This window comes from Amblyomma mixtum, chromosome 6, assembly GCF_055824585.1.
Source record: "Amblyomma mixtum isolate Tamu chromosome 6, ASM5582458v1, whole genome shotgun sequence".
Taxonomy (NCBI): Eukaryota; Metazoa; Arthropoda; class Arachnida; order Ixodida; family Ixodidae; genus Amblyomma; species Amblyomma mixtum.
The window spans coordinates 9,411,719-9,432,328 of record NC_143017.1 but is presented as its reverse complement, the minus strand read 5'-3'; the positions used below and the strand labels follow the sequence as shown (position 1 = coordinate 9,432,328).

General features: G+C 44.4%; 1 pseudogene; it reads left to right on the top strand.

Moving 5' to 3' along the window:
• The first annotated feature begins 1,421 nt into the window (after positions 1-1,421).
• LOC149338189 (uncharacterized) lies at positions 1,422-19,991 on the top strand (annotated as a pseudogene).
• The last annotated feature ends 619 nt before the right edge of the window (positions 19,992-20,610 follow it).

Sequence of the window (20,610 nt, the reverse complement as noted above, 5' to 3'; positions counted from 1 at the left end):
AAGGTTCCACATTCAACCATCAGAATCACTTCATTGAGTGCACTGAAGGCATAATGTACTCGATTCCTTTGAAATGTGGCGATGTTTACATTGGTAAAACTGGCAGGTGCGCCAATGAAAGGTTAAAAGAGCACCCTTACGATGTAAACAAAGCTGTGAGGGGGGAATCTGGTGATTCACTGCCGCGATTGCGATCATTTGCTAGATCCTGAATGCTGTGTGCCAGAATTCATATGCTGCATTGTGCTAGACAGACACTGGGAAAAGGTGGTGCTTGAGGTAATGGATGGCGCATAAATTTAATAAAACCAGAATCACTGTGTCAGCGCACCATCTGTATCGCTCTCCAGGAAAGTGGTCGTGCTGTTAAATGCTTCATAATGAATTTTTGTTTTGTTTTCAACACACCCAATGTGAATGTGCCAAGTTATCCTTTGTTCGTTGTTTTTTTTTCAGGCCGTGATGTGTATATTTTGACGTGCTTTCCAGTAAACCTTTTCGAAAGTCAGTGCTTGTGCCGGTGTATTCCTTTCTCGTCCTTGTTTTGTCTGCGCTGTGTTGTCATGATAATTTGGCCTCCAGCTACCAAACTAAAAATGATATATTTGATGCCTCCAAAACACTGAAATGGTGATTTCGGAGCAAACTGAAGTAAAACCACATATCCTGTGGCCACCATTTTGCTCTTGTTTGAAAATTGGTGCTCTTCCCTAATCTGGGTATTACTCACTTTCATGAAGTTCTCCCGGAATGCATTGCGCCATTTTCTGAGGACTCAGATGGTTGGCATGTGCACATCTCAAATGCTGTTTTCTCCAATTCAAGTTTTTTGCCACTACCCAAGCAGAAGTTTTAATTAATTTTTATTGGGCAATTGCAATTAAACTTATATTGTTGAGTTCAGAAATTACTGAACCATGGAGCTATGTTATTTTTTGTAGCTTGGTCGAACATATCAAATTCGTGAACAATACTGTCATCTAATAAGGTATCGTAATTATGGTGCTTTGACAAAATTGATCATTTTCATGCGATGTTGTACTCAATAACAATATATATAGAATAGCTCCGCATGGCAGGTATTTGTCTACAGCTGCATTCTAGTCGGAACCAAGAACTGTTGAGGGAAATTGGAAACTGTTGAATAACTAGGTAAAAACATTACCTAGTTAGACTTCAGTTATTTTTCCATGGTATGAGTAGTGATTGATATATACTGAAACTAATTGTATTTTTGAAAAGAGAAGGAAGTAATACATATCCACATCTAATTTCATTACGTTATTGTATTAAACATTTTCATTTTTAAGACCTACATCTTCCCTGGAGCCTCGAGGTGATTGTTTAAACAGCTTGCTAGACTATAATGGTCTGTGCTTTAAAAATTCACATTCTAGAATGTCTTCTCTGCCCTAGGTATTTCTTGAAGACGGCACAGAGGTTGATGAGGAATGCTTTAAGTTCATGCAAGAGAACTTTGGTGGCAGTTTGGGCTGCACATTCGTACTTGGCTCCAGTTTTTCCACTGCAGATGCTTCCAGTGCAGGTACGATGCTTTCAGTACGATGCTTTCAGTACATTAAATCCGTTGTTGATTCTTTAGGCTATTGGTATGCGTGATACATGCTCACCAAAATGCATGGAACACTCCGTCGCGATTCATAAGGAGATGCACCACCTATCTTGTGGCCAATATAAATTTCAAACCCTCATACTCGGAGGATGCCGTAGATTTATTTATTTATTTATTTATTTATTTATTTATTTATTGATACCCTCAGGGTGGGAACATTAGAGAGGGGAGTGGGTTATTACAACGATATATACGAACACAGCAAAAATTTCACAATATAAGTAACAAATAACGTGAATGTCTGAAATATAACTAGAACAGTGTTAAGTGTGCGGGTATACAACAAGATGAATGATTACAACATAAGAGACAGTTTCTGATTGTAATATCACATGTCAGTACTCAAAAAACCGCAAAAATACAAATGAAATAAACTAGGAAGGTGCTCTGTTATACAGTACAATACTTGCTAGTAGCTACATATTGCGTATGGCTGACTGAAATAATGAAGGTTGGGTGATCATTGCAACACAGGAGGGAAGGCGATTCCAGTCTACTGATGTGCGGGGAAGGAATGAATCAGAAAATGTTTCAGTGTTGCATATAGATGTGCCAACTTTGTGAATGTGGTCTAAACGTGATGATACTGTAAGCACAACATGCGACCTTCGTCTTCATCTGTACATATCCATCATCATCGCTCATCTTCTTCTTCAACGGGTTGCTCACCATATTTGCGGGTGCCATTAAAGGTCGCTCCATCCTGCGCTCTGTCTCCCATCTCACAAGTGGTGGAGTGAGCTCTCGATCCCTGCGTCCTCTGCGCCGCCAGACTGCAGCTACGTTCCGGTCGCCACCTGCTCGTACCATCAGCACCGATGGATACCGTCAGCGACGACACCACTCGTACTCCCGATGGGCCCCCCGTTCTTCTTCATCTCGATTCTAACCGTCTGGAGCCAGCAATGACGACCCAACCCAGTCCTTCCCAATCTTCTGGACACCCCACTTGGACCATCACCACACTCCAGCGCGAGCCTCCTATTTTTGCTGGTCTTCATGGGGACGATGTCGAGGACTGGCTCGACCAATATAACCAGGTCAGTGCCTATATACGTTGGGACTCAGCGATGAAACTCGTAAACGTGTCCTTTACCTCACTGCCGTGGCCAAGACTTGGTTCGTCAACCACGAAGATGCCATCCCGGACTGGGCTCACTTCTCGGCACAGATACGACAGATTTTTGGCACATCTGGTGCAAGCCCCGCTGTCTACAAAAAAAAAGCTAGATACGCGCGTTCAGCTACCCGGTGAGTCCTACACATCCTACATTGAATACGTGCTTGCCCTGTGCCGACGTGTCAACAGCGCTATGTCAGAGTACGATCGGGTACGTCATCTTCTTAAAGGGCTTGGATCACTTGCTTTCAATACGCTTGCTGCTCAGAATCCAACGTAAGTCCAAGACATCCTAACAACTTGCCATCGTCTTCACGACCTTCAGACATTTCGCTTAAAAGACACCTGCGACACCTCACTTTCACCCGACGTGGACTTACGCTCCCTCATTCGCTTCATTATCCGGGAGGAACTGCCCGGCTCCACCTTACCGCCAGTCGACTCCCACCCGCCCCCAGCCCCGCCGTCCTCGCCTTTGCGTAATCTCATCAAAGACGAGCTCGCTTCGGTCACTCGTCCCTTGGCTGCGGAACCACCTGTACCGCGTTTCGGACGTACCTATGCCCAGGTTGCTGCGACGCCTCCTGCTGCTGTTTACCCGTCCCATCCACAGCCCGTCCAGCAAACTCCGGTCTCTGTGTCCCCGAGCCCCGCTGTGTGTCCTGTTAATGATCGTCGTTGCCGAGGCGCCGAGATTGTTCATGTTTCCCGCCTAAAACCCTTCGCCCGTCGCCCTACTGTGCTATAACCTGCGCCCGGGCCGGTCGCTTTCGTACGCGAGGGGAGAAAGTGTAAGCACAACATGCGACCTTCGTCTTCATCTGTACATATCCATCATCATCGCTCATCTTCTTCTTCGACGGGTTGGTCGCCATATTTGCGGGTGCCATTAAAGGTCGCTCCATCCTGCGCTCTGTCTCCCGTCTCGCAATACATATGAAGGTGGAATCAATAATTGATCATGCAGAATATTATGGTGAAAGATCTTATGAAACATAGATAGCCTTGCAAGATTACGCCGGGATGCCAGTGATAAGAGGTTTAGGTTGGATTTCATCGTAGATATGCTGGATGTGCGATTATAGTTAGAAAAGATGAAGCGAGCTGCATTGTTTTGGATCATTTCGATCCGGTTAATCAAGATTTTAATACCTGGGTCCCAAATTGACGATCCATACTCGAGTTTTGAACGAACAAGTGTTTTATAGAATAGAAGCTTAGTGTCAGTAGGCGCTGCATGAAAGTTGCGTTTTAAGTACCCTAGCAAGCGATTAGCTTTGCGAATGATGAATTCGACATAAGTTTTCCAGCTGAAGTTAGAAGTGATATGAATGCCCAGATATTTGTATGTCGTGACAGATTCAAGAGCAATATTGTTGAGGTGATACGTGGGTAAGTCGCAAGTTGTTCGAGATATGCGCATGAATTTACATTTCTCTACGTTAAGCGTAATTTTCCATGTCTCGCACCAAGAGGAAATGTTGTTAATATCAGCTTGAATTGCCTGTATGTCGTCTTCGGTTATTGTTTCGCGATAAAGAACACAGTCATCTGCAAATAGGTGAATGGATGAGGTAAGGCAGTTAGGTAGATCGTTAATGAAGATTAAGAAAAGCAAAGGCCCGAGAACGGTTCCTTGGGGAACGCCGGAAAAAACGGGATGTGGACACGAGTTAACGCCATTGGCAGTTACAAATTGTTGTCGGCCGGTTAGAAAACACTCTAGCCACCTTAGTACGTTAGTATCGAGCCCAATCATGCGCAATTTTAGCAGTAAAAGCCGATGACACACCTTATCAAATGCCTTGGCGAAGTCTAAAAAGATGCAGTCAGCGATAGAGAGATGATCAAGAATTGTATGTAACCTATGAGTAAATAAAAGAAGTTGCGTCTCGCATGAGTATGACTTGCGAAAACCATGTTGTGCGGGATGAAAAAATGAGTTTGATTCTAAGAAATTTACTATTTGTGAAAAAAGAACATGTTCGAATATCTTACAGGGGATGCTAGTGATTGAAATAGGGCGAGTTATGAGGCGAGTGCTTATTTCCAGATTTATGTGCTGGAACCTCCTTCCCTGTCTTCCAGTCCTCCGGCATCGTACCATAATCTAAGGATTGCTGGAATATTTTAGTCAGAATAATCGATGAATATATTTTAGTGCTTTTTAAAAACTTTGCGTCAATTCCGTCAGTGCCGGCGGCTGAAAAGGATTTCAAGTTGTCAATAATTCTAGAGATTCCCTCCGGATTTACTATAACAGGAAACATTGGTAAGTAATTATGGGGGCTAAATTCTGGTGAGTCAGTGGTCCAGTCTTTTGTAAAGTGACTGGAGAATACATTATTTAACACTGTTGAACATTCATTCTCAGAAACAACTTCATAATTGGAGTCTGTTAGAACAATCCTAGTTGTGTCAGAAGGATTAATAACTTTCCAAAATTTTCTAGGATTTTCTAACAACATATGGGGTAAAGTCTTAATAAGGAACAATTTCTTAGCGTTTTTGAAAGCTAAAATATAGGCTTCATTTGCAGAGCGATATAATGACCAGCGAAACTGACTATGCACTGTTTTTGCCAGACGGTACAAGCGTTTTTTTCGATTAGATAGGCGCCTAATGTAGGTGTTATACCAAGGGGCTTTTGAATTATACAAGATGGTCCGGGTTGGTATAAAGCGGTTAGTGAGAGTACTGATCTTACGCTTGTACAATGACCAGTTAGTTTCAACGGGGCGCGAATCATAATCTTCTAAAAGCGCTGTGAGAAAGCAGCCAAGCTCACTGTTGATTTTGTTAAAATCAGCACGTGATAGTTGCGCAAAGTTTTAGTCTTCCTTGGTGTCTTCTGTTTAGGTATGGCGATAGAAAAATTCAATATGCGATGATCGCTTAGTCCTGGCAAGTATGATATTTGTGACCACAGTTCAGGGCTAGAACAGAGAATTAAATCTATTATGTTTGCGGTAGTGTCAGTTATTCGTGTAGTTTCAGTGACAATTTGTGTCAGGTTAAAGCACGAACATAAATCTCTAAATTTTTTTTTTCAACTTAAATTCTTCGACTTCTACTTAAATTCTTGGTAAGTAGAAGAATCTGAATTTATAGGATTAACAGAGCAGGACCAATCAATTCCAGGAAAATTAAAGTCTCCGAGTAAGAACACACGTGCTGACGGGTAACGTGTCGTTACGAAATTAACGGCGTCATGAAGATCGGAGATAAATGTAGATGATGCATTAGGAGCGCGATAACAAGCACCTAGTATGACTTGGCGGTGGGTTAGTTTGACAGATACCCATATAATTTCCAGGTCGGTTGCAATGTTAAGGGCGAATGATTCCAGGTGTTTGCTAACAGCTACAAGGACACCACCGCCTTGCCTCGCATCTCTGTCGCATCGATAGAATTGTAACTGTTTAGGTGAATCAAGAATTTCACAATCGTGAATGTTCCTATGTAGCCATGTTTCGGTTAGTACAATAATATCAGCGGAGCATGAATCTACAGCAGATGACAGTTCTGTACGCTTTTTGACTACACTTCTTAAGTTCGTGAATAAGACAGATACATGTTCTTGGGAAGACTTATAGTCACAGCCCCTCTGTGATTGTTAATTAGATGGTAACGCGGTTTCTTCTACAGGAGTGGCTGGCTCAGATGTGTGGGTATTGTGCAAATGGTCTGCGACTGGGGCTTTGGAGCCAGCGTGTGTTACCTCAAATGTCCTGTCAGTGACGGAACTGTACATGTAACATCTGTTGTTCATGATTAACTTATTATATTTAATCTGGAAGGGAGAAGTGTGTGGTTGGGATTTGGCAAATTCAGTTAGTTTCTTTCTGGCATGGCGTGTATCCGGTGAGAAGTCCTCAGTTACACTAACGTCACTTTAAGTTTAGATTTATTTTGCATTACTTTTTCTTTTGTTTTAAAGCTTTTGAATTTAACAATAACGGGACGATTCTTCGACGGTTGCTGTTGTCCTATCCTGTGCGCACGTTCAACATCAGCTGCAGATATCTCGCCGACGAGACATGTGGATAACAAATTTATCATTTGCGTTTCCGTCTGTGCCCACGTTTCTTGGCCGTCTGGGATACTGTGGAGTAGCAAGTTATCTCGCCGGCTCCTATCCTCGAGTTCAACCAGGCGTGTTTGTAAGCGCTCATTTTGTTTCTGTAGCTTATCGATAGTGCATTCAATTTCTTCTTCAAACGTGTCTATAGTTTCGACTTTACGCTCAACGTCAGCAAGCCTGCAGCCTAAATTCTCAAGAACAAGTTCAATTTTCTGCTGACCTTGGCGGACTTCATCGATACCCTTTTTCAATTCCTGATTGCTGGTAGCGGCTGCAACTGACTGGGCCTGTAAATCGTGAAGGATGCGCAAGATTTCGCCATTACTTGAATCTTCTTCAGCTGTGTTAGCCGCGGAAAATTCTGCCGCAGGCGGAAGATTTCCGGGTTTGACAGTTTTATCGGCGCGTAGTGGGGCCGGGGTTCAATTCAACATCCCGAGACCTCAGTAGCAAAAGGCAATTGTTGAGGCACTCAGACATAATATCGAAGTAAACCCGTGGGCACGGGAACAGCAGTAGGCAACGATTGTCGCTCTTATTTGCATGTAAAGAAACACAGTTACACACCTGTAGCAGCGTAAACGGGAGCTTGAGAATCATGTTCGTTGCCGTGCTGTCCGCGTGCCCACTGAAGCGGGTGGGGCGTTGCCGAAGGCTTATATCCAGTGCAGCTGAGCCTGTCGATGACGATGCGGCTTGGTTCGTGAAGAAGGAGCAGCCAAGAATTTTCGGGGCCACTCGCCCGTCGCCTGGTAGCTGTGGGGCATCGGCCTTGAGCTGTACAGGACGCACCGCAGGTGTAGGGCCGTCGATGAAGCTGGTAGGTTGACTGGCACCGAAACTCAGGAACGGGAGGAGAACCTGTAGCAGCGTAAACGAGAGCTTGAGAATCATGTTCGTTGCCGTGCTGTCCGCGTGCCCACTGAAGCGGGTGGGGCGTTGCCGAAGGCTTATATCTGGTGCAGCTGAGCCTGTCGATGACGATGCGGCTTGGCTCGTGAAGAAGGAGCAGCCAAGAATTTCTGGGGCCACTCGCCCGTCGCCTGGTAGCTGTGGGGCATCGGCCTTGAGCTGTACAGGACGCACCGCAGGTGTAGGGCCGTCGATGAAGCTGGTAGGTTGACTGGCACCGAAACTAAGGAACGGGAGGAGAACCTGTAGCAGCGTAAACGGGAGCTTGAGAATGATGTTCGTTGCCGTGCTGTCCGCGTGCCCACTGAAGCGGGTGGGGCGTTGCCGAAGGCTTATATCCAGTGCAGCTGAGCCTGTCGATGACGATGCGGCTTGGCTCGTGAAGAAGGAGCAGAAAAGAATTTCCGGGGCCACTCGCCCGTCGCCTGGTAGCTGTGGGGCATCGGCCTTGAGCTGTACAGGACGCACCGCAGGTGTAGGGCCGTCGATGAAGCTGGTAGGTTGACTGGCTCTGAAAGTCAGGAACGGGAGGAGAACCTGTAGCAGCGTAAAGGGGAGCTTGAGAATCATGTTCGTTGCCGTGCTGTCCGCGTGCCCATTGAAGCGGGTGGGGCGTTGCCGAAGGCTTATATCCGGTGCAGCTGAGCGTGTCGATGACGATACGGCTTGGCTCGTGAAGAAGGAGCAGCCAAGAATTTCCGGGGCCACTCGCCCGTCGCCTGGTAGCTGTGGGGCATCGGCCTTGAGCTGTACAGGACGCACCGCAGGTGTAGAGCCGTCGATGAAGCTGGTAGGTTGACTGGCACCGAAACTCAGGAACGGGAGGAGAACCTGTAGCAGCGTAAACGGGAGCTTGAGAATCATGTTCGTTGCCGTGCAGTCCGCGTGCCCACTGAAGCGGGTGGGGCGTTGCCGAAGGCTTATATCCGGTGCAGCTGAGCGTGTCGATGACGATACGGCTTGGCTCGTGAAGAAGGAGCAGCCAAGAATTTCCGGGGCCACTCGCCCGTCGCCTGGTAGCTGTGGGGCATCGGCCTTGAGCTGTACAGGACGCACCGCAGGTGTAGAGCCGTCGATGAAGCTGGTAGGTTGACTGGCACCGAAACTCAGCAACGGGTGGAAAACCTGTAGCAGCGTAAACGGGAGCTTGAGAATCATGTTCGTTGCCGTGCTGTCCGCGTGCCCACTGAAGCGGGTGGGGCGTTGCCGAAGGCTTATATCCGGCGCAACTGAGCCTGTCGATGACGATGCGGCTTGGCTCGTGAAGAAGGAGCAGCCAAGAATTTCCGGGGCCACTCACCCGTCGCCTGGTAGCTGTGGGGCATCGGCCTTGAGCTGTACAGGACGCACCGCAGGTGTAGGGCCGGAGATGAAGCTGGTAGGTTGACTGGCACCGAAACTCAGGAACGGGAGGAGAACCTATAGCAGCGTAAACGGGAGCTTGAGAATCATGTTCGTTGCCGTGCTGTCCGCGTGCCCACTGGCACGAGGCTGGCAACAACATTTATAGAGTGTACATTTAAATGTGTTATGACACAGTGCTTTACATTCATCAGGCTGATATGGCTTGTTATACCGAAGCTGCACATGGGTTAAAGAAGATGCCATAGTGCAGGGCTCCTAGTTAATTTTAACCATTTGGGATTCTTTAACATGCAGGCACTGGCATCGCACAGCAGACAGGCCTTCTACATCAGTAGAGTGATGCAAAGTTATGGGTCTGACCTGACTAATGTGCATATGTGCATTCTTATTATAACCTAAAGTAGACAAAGGACAGGCATGTCAAGTCTGAAGGAATTTAGACTTGCTGTCAGTAATTTAAGACTTGAAGCAAGCATTTATTTGCCTGAGCATAAAGTTCAGTCTAGGCTAACGATGGGGTCAAGTGTTCAGCTGCATCTGTTAAGTGTGACTATAGTGGCTTGACTATTTACCATACTATGCCTACAAAGTGTTCTGCTTTAATAATTCTCTTCTCGTGACTGATAAATCTTGAAGCACACAAGCTGCATGCTTGTGATCCATGAGTTTTGATTAACAGTCCTGCTACTGTATTGTGGCACCAGGGCTCCCATGTGATGGTCGTAGAGTCATGGACAAAAGTTTGCAGTATGCAGATTGGCCTAAAAAATGTTTTCTACATTAGCTCGCTAGAAAGTCAGATATTCATTCCAGCGAATGGAGCACGCATGTGTCATCATGCATCTGTACTTTTTATTGGAATGCTTTGCCTGACCATGCAGGAATGCATTTTTTTCCATGAATCTGCAACCCACACTCTTTTGTATATTACTATACGTGTGAACAAACAGTGCAAGCAAAACCACTAAAATTATAACATAGCGCTAAAGTCAGGATACTTTTCTCTGGACCTAGACGTCTCTCGTTAGAAAAGATTTAAAGGTGAAAAAAAAGGAAGGACACTACAGTTCGATGTATTGTCATCGGAAACTTAATTGTATCCTTTTCCATTTCCAAGAAATGGAAGTGCTGCAGAAATGACTGGAAGGCAGGCCGAATGTAACTAGAAATGCTAGTGTAGTCATGATCTCAAAAAGAGCTGGAGCAACTTCTGTCAACCAAAACTGGTACTAGCACGATATTATTTTGGTGTGCCTGTTGTTATTAGTGTTTTTCAAATGACTGCACCTACTTGACATAAGACACAGTAAAGCAAAAGCAGCTACAAAAGGTAGAGAAGCCACATCCTTCACATGTTATTGATTTCTGTTGCCACTATGTTGGACGCAGCAAATCACATGCCCTTGCTGCAGCAGCTGTTCATTAAAAATATTTAAAGGTGCCAAAAACACACACCCAAGGGAAGACAATGGGACGGAGCGCCACTCACAACTGTGTGAGTGGTTGTGAGTTGTGAGTGGCACTCCGTCCCATTGTCTTCTCTTGGGTGTGTGTGTGTTTTATGGCACCTTTAAATATAGCCGTGCTCCTGCAGCCGATCGATACCCCGCGCCTCCCATTTCAACAGGTCGGCATGGATTTACTCGGCCCATTTCCGGCATCTTCCATGGGTAACCGGTATATTGCTGTTGCCACTGACTATCTTAGCCACTACTGTGAGACCAAAGCCCTTCCCCGTGGTACCGCAGCCGAAGCTGCACATTTCTTCTTTCACAACATTGTGCTTCGTCCCGGAGCCCCTACAGTCGTATTAACTGACAGGGGCACCGCGTTCACGTCGGCACTTACGAGCGAGGTACTTCGACTCAGTGGCACCAGCCATCTAAGGACAGCTTACCATCCGCAAACGAACGGACTGACTGAGCGGCTTAACAAGACGATTGCCGACATGATTTCGATGTATGTAGACGGTGACCATGGGAAATGGGACCGGATACTGCCTTACATCACGTTCGCTTACAACACTGCTCTACACGAAACGACACGCTTCACTCCGTTCCATTTGGTGCACGGTCGCGAAGGATTGACCATGCTGGACGCCATGCTTCTTCCGGATCCTGCTCCCTCTTCTTTCGTAGCGAACCAATTTGCTCGTGACACCGAAGCCGCTCGCCATGTTGCTCGACAGCGAATCCGGCACCAACAGCTACGCGGCGCCGAGCGTTACAACCTCCGCCGCAGGGAAGTGATTTACACATCCGCTGACCAAGTCTGGGTGTGGAGCCCGATCCGCTTGCGCGGGCGCTCTGAGAAGCTTCTTCGTCGTTACTTTGGTCCCTATCCGGTGTTACGCCGTCTAAGCGCGGTGACCTACGAGGTGCTCCCTCAAGGAACTGTCCGGTCCTCACGACAACCGGCGTCCGAAGTGGTCCACGTGCCGCGACTGAAGCCTTATTACTCCCGTTAGCCCTTTTCACGCCGACACTCGCGCCGTTCACTTTAAGCCTTCTCTTTATTATTTTTTTTCCGCCCATGCGGCATCGGGTCGATGCCTCTTGAAAGAGGGGGGGGGGGGGCAATGCTACACTGCTGGCACTCTGTCGGCGCCACCTGGTGGCCGAACCTTGGCTCCCAGCGCGTGGCCGAGCGTCGTCTTCGTTCTGCATGAGCTCGGCGGTTCGGCGGGCTTCGTCCTCGGAAACGCTGTGCTTCTCGCTTTTCGGCTGTGTTTGTCGGTGACAATATTTACAATGAACAGCTACCATCTCGCACAACAAGAAGTGCTCATAAGCAGCAGCTGTTGGCTCACAAAGATTGCAGTGTGAACAGTATATTTTTTTCTTCAAACCTGCACTGATGTTGCCACCACTGTGCACTTCTGGGGTGGCTGCTAACCTCCATTTCATACATGAGGTGCAAGTCTGCATGAGAAAATATAGGGAGGCATGTTATTCGTGCTAGTTTTCTGGCCAAGTGTTCAAAGCCACGAAGAAAGTTATAGCGTATGTTATCAGGAATAATAGCGCATTTGACCGAGCTCATGACAAATACGTCATGCAATAAGGTTGCAGGCAAAGCATTTATTTTGCTGTCCACGAGGAACGCAGTACTTTTTTATTGCAGTTGCATGCAGTGCAAACAAGAGCACTAGCTTTGACAGCATTGCACCTGATGCATGAAACACAGTATATTGTCGTTTATTTTTATATTCACATTGATTTATGGCTTTTAATTAATAAAATTGTTTTTGCTAACCCCATCTTGCAGTTTTTTCTTCACACGTCACTGTCCTATGCAAAAGTCATTTTTGTTTTGTTTACCAATGTAAAAATATATATTACTTGCCGTGGCAATGCAGTGGCTATAGCATTTTGTTACTGAGAATGAGGTCAGAGGTTTGATTCCTCGCCATAGCAGTCAAATTTGAAAAGGGCAAAATAGAAAACCACCTATATACTGGGCGATGCCAATAGACATTGAAGTTCCTTAGGTGGTCAGAAATGATGTGAAGCTCTCCACCACAGTGTTCCTCATAGTTAAAGTCTAGATTTGGAACAGTAAGCCCCCAAAAGGAAGCATTATGGCTCAAAATTATATTTGCACCACATTAAGGTGAACTCGGCTACACACACATTTCTCAAGGTTATGTTCTGTTAAAATGCACAAATGCATATAGTAATGCTCCCTCTTGGCTAAAAGCATTTTTGTTTAAATTTGCAAGCATAGGTCAGAGTAACCCATCTTGTTCAAAGTGAAACGCTTAGACTTGCCCAATTTTACATCCTGCTGCCACCTTGCTAAACTGCTCATCTTGTATATGCAGTGCCTCGCAACCTTTAGTGTATCAGATCTTGGAAGAACACTAATATCACCTTACTTCATAAGGAAGGGGCTATCAAGGAATTGAAGAATCGCAGACCAATCAGCCTACTATCTGTTTGTAAGGTATTGACTTCAATCTTAGACCTAAGTCAAACAAAAGACAAGGCTGGCTTTTGTAAATGGTGCTCTATAATGGACCATATTAACACTATGAATCAGAAAACAGAGATTAGTGTAAAATATAACCAACCCCTATATTTATTCAACAAGAAGCCATTTGACCCAGTCAAAACCTCAGCAGTCATGCAGGCATCAGAGAACCAGCGTGTAGGAGAGGCATATAAGCATACTGAAAAAATCTACAGCGGTTGCACAGCGACCATATTCCTTCACAGAGAAAGCGACAGAACACCATTAGAACGGGTTTGAGGCAGTGAGTGACACGATCTCTCTGGTACCATTCACCATATGTTTACAGATGGTATTCAGAGATCCAGATTAAGAATACCTTAGTATAGGACTAATGGAGAATACGTTAGTAATTTGCGATTCGCTGATGGCATCGCTTTACTAAGTAAACTCGGGGGTTGAATTACAGAGCATGATCAATGACCTATACAGGCAAAGCAGAATGGTTGGTATAAAAATTAATATGCAGAATTGTGGCAAGGATTGGAGCTGTAAGCAATACACCCACATGAGACAGGTAATGAATGCAGACCTGGATTACGAGAGTAAAATAACTGTGAGATTAAGAATGGGGTGGAGTGCATTTGGCAGGTGCTCTTAGGTGATGAATGGCAGTCTACAAGTACAGGTATGGCAGTGTACAAGTATATAACAGCTGTATCTCTACTCACCTATGGGGAAGAAACGCGGACGCTAACAATAAAGGTTGAACTTATATTGAGAGCAATGCAGCAAGCGATGGAATGGAAACGATAGCTGAAACGTTAGGAGACATAAATAAAGCAGAGTGGATCATAGAATAAATGCTAGTTAATGATACTTTAATCTAAATAAAGAAATAATGAGCATGAACAGGACATCTACTGGGAAGGCAAGATAACTTGCGTTTGTTAAGGGTAACGCTACAAGAGCAAGCATAGCAGGGGACGTCTTAGTCAGGAGGGCGGATGACATTAGGAAGTTTGCAGGGATGAAGTGTCCGCAGATGGCACAAGACAGGGTTAATTGGAGAGACATGGGAGAGGCATTTGTCCTGCAGTGGGCGTAGGTAGGCTGATGATGATGATGCATCATGCTTAAGACTACGTTACTTGATCAAAAATCAGTGGTGGCTCAGTGGATATGGCTCTTGAGTGCTTCCCTGAAAGAAAGGTTTGATCTCGGCTGTGGTGGTTGAATTTTTATGGAGGTGAAATTATAGAGGCCTGTGTACTGTGCAGTGTCATTGCATGTTGTTCTCAACTTAAGTTCAACATTTATTTTTAGCCTCCATGTTTGTGCCTCATAAGAACTTCTGGTGGTCGAAATTTCTGGAGCCCTTCACTATGGCATCCCTCATAGCCTGAGTCAATTTGGGACGTTCAAACCCCATAAACCTAAATATATGGGGCACATGTTTAAATGACTGTAAATGCTATGCAATGAAAGCCATCTCATAATTTTCTCAGCTGCTGTAAGTGCTATTGTTGTTACCACTTTTCAACTCCTTTGCCAAGCTTGATTGCATTTGAATGTTGTTTACAGAAGAGCCTTCAACGTCCTCCCCCCTGCCATCACTAGAAGATTTTCGGTCATTATCGATTGCATGGAACTCTACAACATCTGAGAGCATCAAACCCACTTGACCGAAGTAAATATCGAGAACTCTTGATGCGTGCCTACGCAGCAATTCAAGTGACTATCAACACCCAAGGCAAGCGAGCTTGTGATGTGCAGAAAGAGTGGCCCTTGCTGTTCAGGCAGCAGCACTTCCCGGCAAATTTCAGAAGGTATGTATGCAACCTTACTTGAAAACTGCATTGTCAGTAAACTGAAATGCTGTTTGAGGTTTCACGAAAAATAACTGTTACTCAGTGTGTGTTAAAGCAATGCTTGCTGCAGTATGTGCAAGGGTAAGCAATGTATTTGATTAAGGCACTTTTAGTGCCTTGTTCCATGTCAAAGTTTTAGTTCCAACAACACCTAAATAGTATGAAGCCCATGAAATACAGGCCAGTGAATATATGTTATCTTGTCAAAAAAGTAAGCAAAATTCAAAAATTGGTTTGAAATTTTATTTAATTTGAAACTCATGGCACATTCTGTTGTCAGAACTGGAGCAGAACCAACGAGCAGTGAGGAGCAGAGCAGTAGCACCGCGAGAGTGCAACTGAGTGCTCTCCCATTGAAACCTTCCGTGCTCGCCGAGAGCAGGCGTGAGGGCGCAGGTGCATCGCATGATCGGATCGTTTACCTTCCCAGCATCCTGTGCGGTTAACGCGCTTGCAATCTGCAGCCGGTACGGCGGTCCGAGTTGACGCATTTGACGTTTCCTGCCACAACCAGCCAAAAACTGCACGTATTGGTGCAAAAATAACCTCTTTAGACGTTATACATCGTAAATAACCCCTTTAGACATTGCACATCGTTGACGCGATTGTGACATGGCTGGAACGCTGTCACTGCAGCTGTCAGCAAGCGTCACTGCTGTTCTCTCACGTACTTCCGCAGTTCAACGAGGTTAGGTTCGTTTAACTAATTTCTGATGACTAAAACTGTTACAGTTAGCGCCTAGTTACAATTAGCGGTTTGTAGTTTTCAGAATTTTCAAAACAAGATTACCCTTGACGCCTTAACTGGAAAGGTTTGGCTATTTTGAGTAGTTATGTGCACTGGAGGGATTGCTTTGCCTGCATGCATTTCAAAAATGCCTATATTTTGGCACGATGTAGCTAAAATTTGCTGGGCCATAGCATCAGGGTAATCGTGTTCTCGAAACTCTAGAAATTGATATGGCTATTATTAATGACCGGCTACAAATGTTTAATCGAAACCAGTTGCCTAAACGCCATAGTTATAAAGTTAATTATGAGAAATTATTTAGCCGGCTTTTGAGCCGAATTTATTTAACCTTTTTGCGTTGTCTGCCTACACTGGTGTTATTCTGCTGCGGAACCAGTCTTCATAACCCAGAAAGCTCATTTTTCAAAATTAGTGGCGACTTCCCTGAAACACATTGTATTTGACCATCAATTTCGCATTAAGACGGCAGAGCAAAAAGTAAAGTTTCGCGGTAACGTATGATGCACAGTTGAGAGGGCATACTCTGTAGGTGTTGATGAATTGGTTAGCAGTGGATCGTTATTCTTAAAAGGTAAAAAGTCTTGCGCAGGCACATAAATTACCTTTCATTGATTGTTATGTGTGTTTGCTGTGATGTCAAGCAGTCTTTACAGCCAAATGTCTAATTTTTCAGGCTAACTGACACGCAGCTGGAAGGATTATTTGTAAATCAAGAAATTGCAGACCTGGAGGTCTTGTACGCATTCCTGCGGCACAGCCTGAAGGGTGACGAGGCACTTCAATGGATCCTTATGACAGAAAAGGCAGCACAGGATATTGGCCGCCCGAAAGCACTGCTGAGTGGGGTATTCCCATTGCTGTGCATTTTCTTCAAGGAAATGACAGAGCTCCTATTTCGTGTTTTTGAGGTGAGATTATTGCGGAAACGAATACTCAGTTAGTAGCCTCTCAGTACTGCCAAAACTTCTGCTTTATGACCGCAGATAAAACTTGCACACTCCGGGGCAGTCGCTCACAGAGGTTGTAGCCAGTGGCAAAGAAAAAGTGAATTAATGTACAATTAACATCCGTCAGTGTTTCAATAAAATTCCTGGGCACTACCTCAAGGTTTACCGAAATATAGAAGGCTGTGAACTTTCATTTTTGTAGTCCTGCAGCTGCAGTTCGGTAGATGTTCATTATTCCTGCTATTCTTCAGCACACTTGTTACCCGTGTGCCCTTATACCTCGGCTTATGATAACGGCTTCTTACCTCCACAGGCATCCGCCTGTGTTGCTGAACTTAATAGCAACCTGCCCCCGCTCCAACGGTGGTTGTACTTGGTAAGATTTTTATGATTTTCTGGATGCTTTAGTATAACTTTCTAAAAAGCATATTTATAAAATACGAAACCTCGTCAATAACAAAGAACTAGAATAACAACAGGAGAAGAGGTCTTGAACTACCCTCTAAGTCAGACTCAATGCAGCTCGATGAGGCATGCCCAGCAAGCTAAATTTACCATGCACATGCCGCAGTCTTTTCTTAGAGATGGTAGCTGGCAGCATAATCCGCTGCTTGAACCCTGCTAGTGCAAATGTAGACTTGTGGTTTGTGGGCTATAAAATTAACTTCAGAGTTATATTTAGAAAATATCACATGCATTGCCATTCATTCATCTCCTCTTGTCCATTGCTTTATAAATAGCTTGAGCATCTATCATTAGCATGCTACATATAGAGGTGCTGACAATGTTCTTTGTGAGCTGTGCTGACATGACTAGCTATGTGCAAAAAATTTGCACGCCTCATGTTCTTATTATAATGCCAAAAATTATTCTTCCGAGCTGTAACATTTAAAAAAAAAATTGCTCCACAATTGTTAACATCTAATCTGAACTCAGTTTTTGGCACTAAGGGAGATCTTTTCAGGCACAAGCGTCTTTGATTTTACATGCATTATGACGCTCGATGGAGCGAGGTTCTTTGAAGGCCTGAGCTTTCTGGCTGCCATGGAGATCCTTATTGCTGCATACTTTTGTCTCAACATCAAATACAGTCAAGATGTGCAAGCCACATTGGAATTCATTCAGAGGTAAGCACATAAATTTTTCTCTTGTGTATCGGCAAATTTTTACCATATCTATCTCTCTGACTGTTGCAGTAGCCTTATACTCAGTGAGACGTGAGAAAAAGCTGCATGTAAACTCCATAAGCCTGGCATCTCTCCCACAACATCTGACATTGTTGCGATTAAATGTGCATGTGCATTTTGTGCGTGGTTTGACAACCTTAATAATACGAACTGATGGGCGAGTAGGTCTAACATTACGGTGAAACAGCGCTGTGGCACTTGGACAAAGAAAGGACACAACTGCTTAGCTCAACTATGTGACTCAAGCATTTGTTAAGCTGTAGGAGTTGGATGGCTTGTGTGAGAAATCGGGAGTCCGCTGTGTTTTATAGTGCATGCAACCATTGTTTTCATTCTTTTCTTTCAGTTTTTATGCAATTCTCGGGTGCCAAGTGCTGTTGTATCAAATAAATAAGAAATATGAACGCATGAAATGCAAGAAATCCTTGGTGAACCCTGCTGCTTCAGGGAAGGCCAGGAAAATAGTAGGTAGGATTAATTAAGCTTCATTCTAACAAGGCAGCTAGTAAAGAATATTTATTTTCATATGCTAAATATCCTTGAGCCCTCCTCCAGAGATGAGTTGCAATTGAATGTGCTGTAGTTGCAAAGTAAGCCCCGTGAAGGATCCTAGTCTCTTTCTATTCTCCAAAACCACGAAGAGTTGTGCTAAAGGACGACATGCACACACGTGCGCTCAACCTGTCTGTTTACTGTGTATTGTTCTTTTGGGCTGTTCTTCATGGCTTTATAGAAGTCTTGAAGGCTAGCTTTTATGTGAGTATGGCTCGGTTAATAATTTTCTTCAGCTCTTTCAATCATTTGGCTGAGTAATAAAATCAGAGCTTGACTGTATTGTCTAGTCATGTCTAACATCCCTAGTTCACAAAAACCTATGATTTTAGCATTTCTGTGCAATGATGTGCCAGCAGCCACATTATCTCTTTTTGGGCGATAATGTGTCTGTAGAAACTAGCACAATGACAGAACGATAGGAATGTGATTGTTTTTCATGTGAATTTTTAGGAAGGGTACAACCTGGTAATGAACAAAGTTCTGCTCATGCCTTGATATGTTTGCTACTCTTCTGCTCATGCAAGCCAGCACAACAAGTGCTGCGGCTTGGCAGAAACACTCTCACATATTTGTATGAGTTATTTACAGTACGGGCACCTGCGAAAAGCAGCGCTACCATATATGCATGAATGTAGAACGAGTTTTTTTTTTCAAAATCGTATGCTTCAGAAAGCACCTCACATTATATTGGAGCCAAGGTATGAATAGAGCGCAATTTTTTTTCTTACTTTGATATACCCACAGCGAGCTCACACGACAGGCTCATGAGCTGTGAGGGAAAGCGAACTTTTTGATGACCAGAAACGCGGAATGAAAACCGTGCAAACTACTGAGAAAGAAGAGAAGGGACTGAAAGAGCCTTGAGTAGTAGGGAAGCGAAAAAATACTGAATATGCACAGAACTGTGCTGTACGGGCCGCGAAGCATTAAGACAGGAAGCGATGGCATGCGAGCCATTGCTGTGTGTGAGGCTGTGTACGTGTATGTGTGGGAGCCTTCCTCCAGAATTTTGCAGATTCTTCATTTGCAAGTCTCAGAATTCAAAATTTTTTGCCAAAATTAGAAGCTGAGGCATATGGCAGTAACTGCGATGTGGCTTATGCACAAGGCATATCTCTCGGGACAGAAATTAGTTGTATAAAGAATTCCAAATCAGAATGCACTGAGTAACTGCAGTGTCTGGAACAAGTTACTGTTGCCTGACTAATACTGGAGTCATTTTCTTTCTTGGCATCAGAGCATGCCCTTCTTTTTGTGCTTTTATTGCTTTCTGTTGCTTTGTTTTGCTTGAAAAGCTAGTATAACCATGTAAATGATGTTAATATGTACCGTTATTTCGACAGAAATGGCGCTAAGAGAGCATTGGACTGTTAGGAATCAAACTCAACCTAACGGCAGTACTAACAGAGGCAGCTAAGCAGGATGATCTAAGCAGGATGATCTAGCTTCTAAATGTGTCTTTTTTCTTTTAAGGCAGTTGGTGGCCATGAACCCAGAGGAAGGGAGCCGGCAGTTGTCCCGGAGGATAACCTCAGTCCACCCAAAAGTGCACAGTGCCCTTCAGCAGCTTGAAAAGTTCAAAAAAAAGTAAAAGGATTGCATGGCTCTGATTTAGTGTGCTTATTAACTCTAATATCAGAGCTTAGATATTGGATCAATGTGTAGCGCAAATTTAGTTTGTTCATGAACTCTGATATCAGATTAGATATTGGATTTAGTAGCTTTTGGAAATAACGGTTTTATTTATATCATTCAATGTAGATTCTCTGTATAGCTTGTTTTGCTATTTTTTTTACCTTTGCTGTGTAATGTACACATGCAAATTACACATGCAACCTTTCCACTTACGCCCTTGTGATATACCGTCCACCATCCGAGAACGTGTCTACTTTTGTCGAAGAGCTGCGTGACATCTGTAGGAACAAGTTCACTCTGCCTAACCTGCGCATAGTGTACGGTCTAAATATTGACTTATTAAAGCCAGATTGAATCTCTGCGGAAAATGATTTAAATCAACTTGCTGACCACGACATAGAGACAGTGCTTCTCGATCCTACTAGACAGGAGTTCATAAACAGTAAGCTTTTTAAAACCTGCATCGATCATATTAGTGTTCGATCTTTAGATCTTTCTAATGTCATGGCAGCTGTCATTTGACAGTGAGTAGCAGATAATAATTTTATATCACGTCACATTGCTACGGATACCGCTGCGCCGAAAGGCAATGAAAGCAA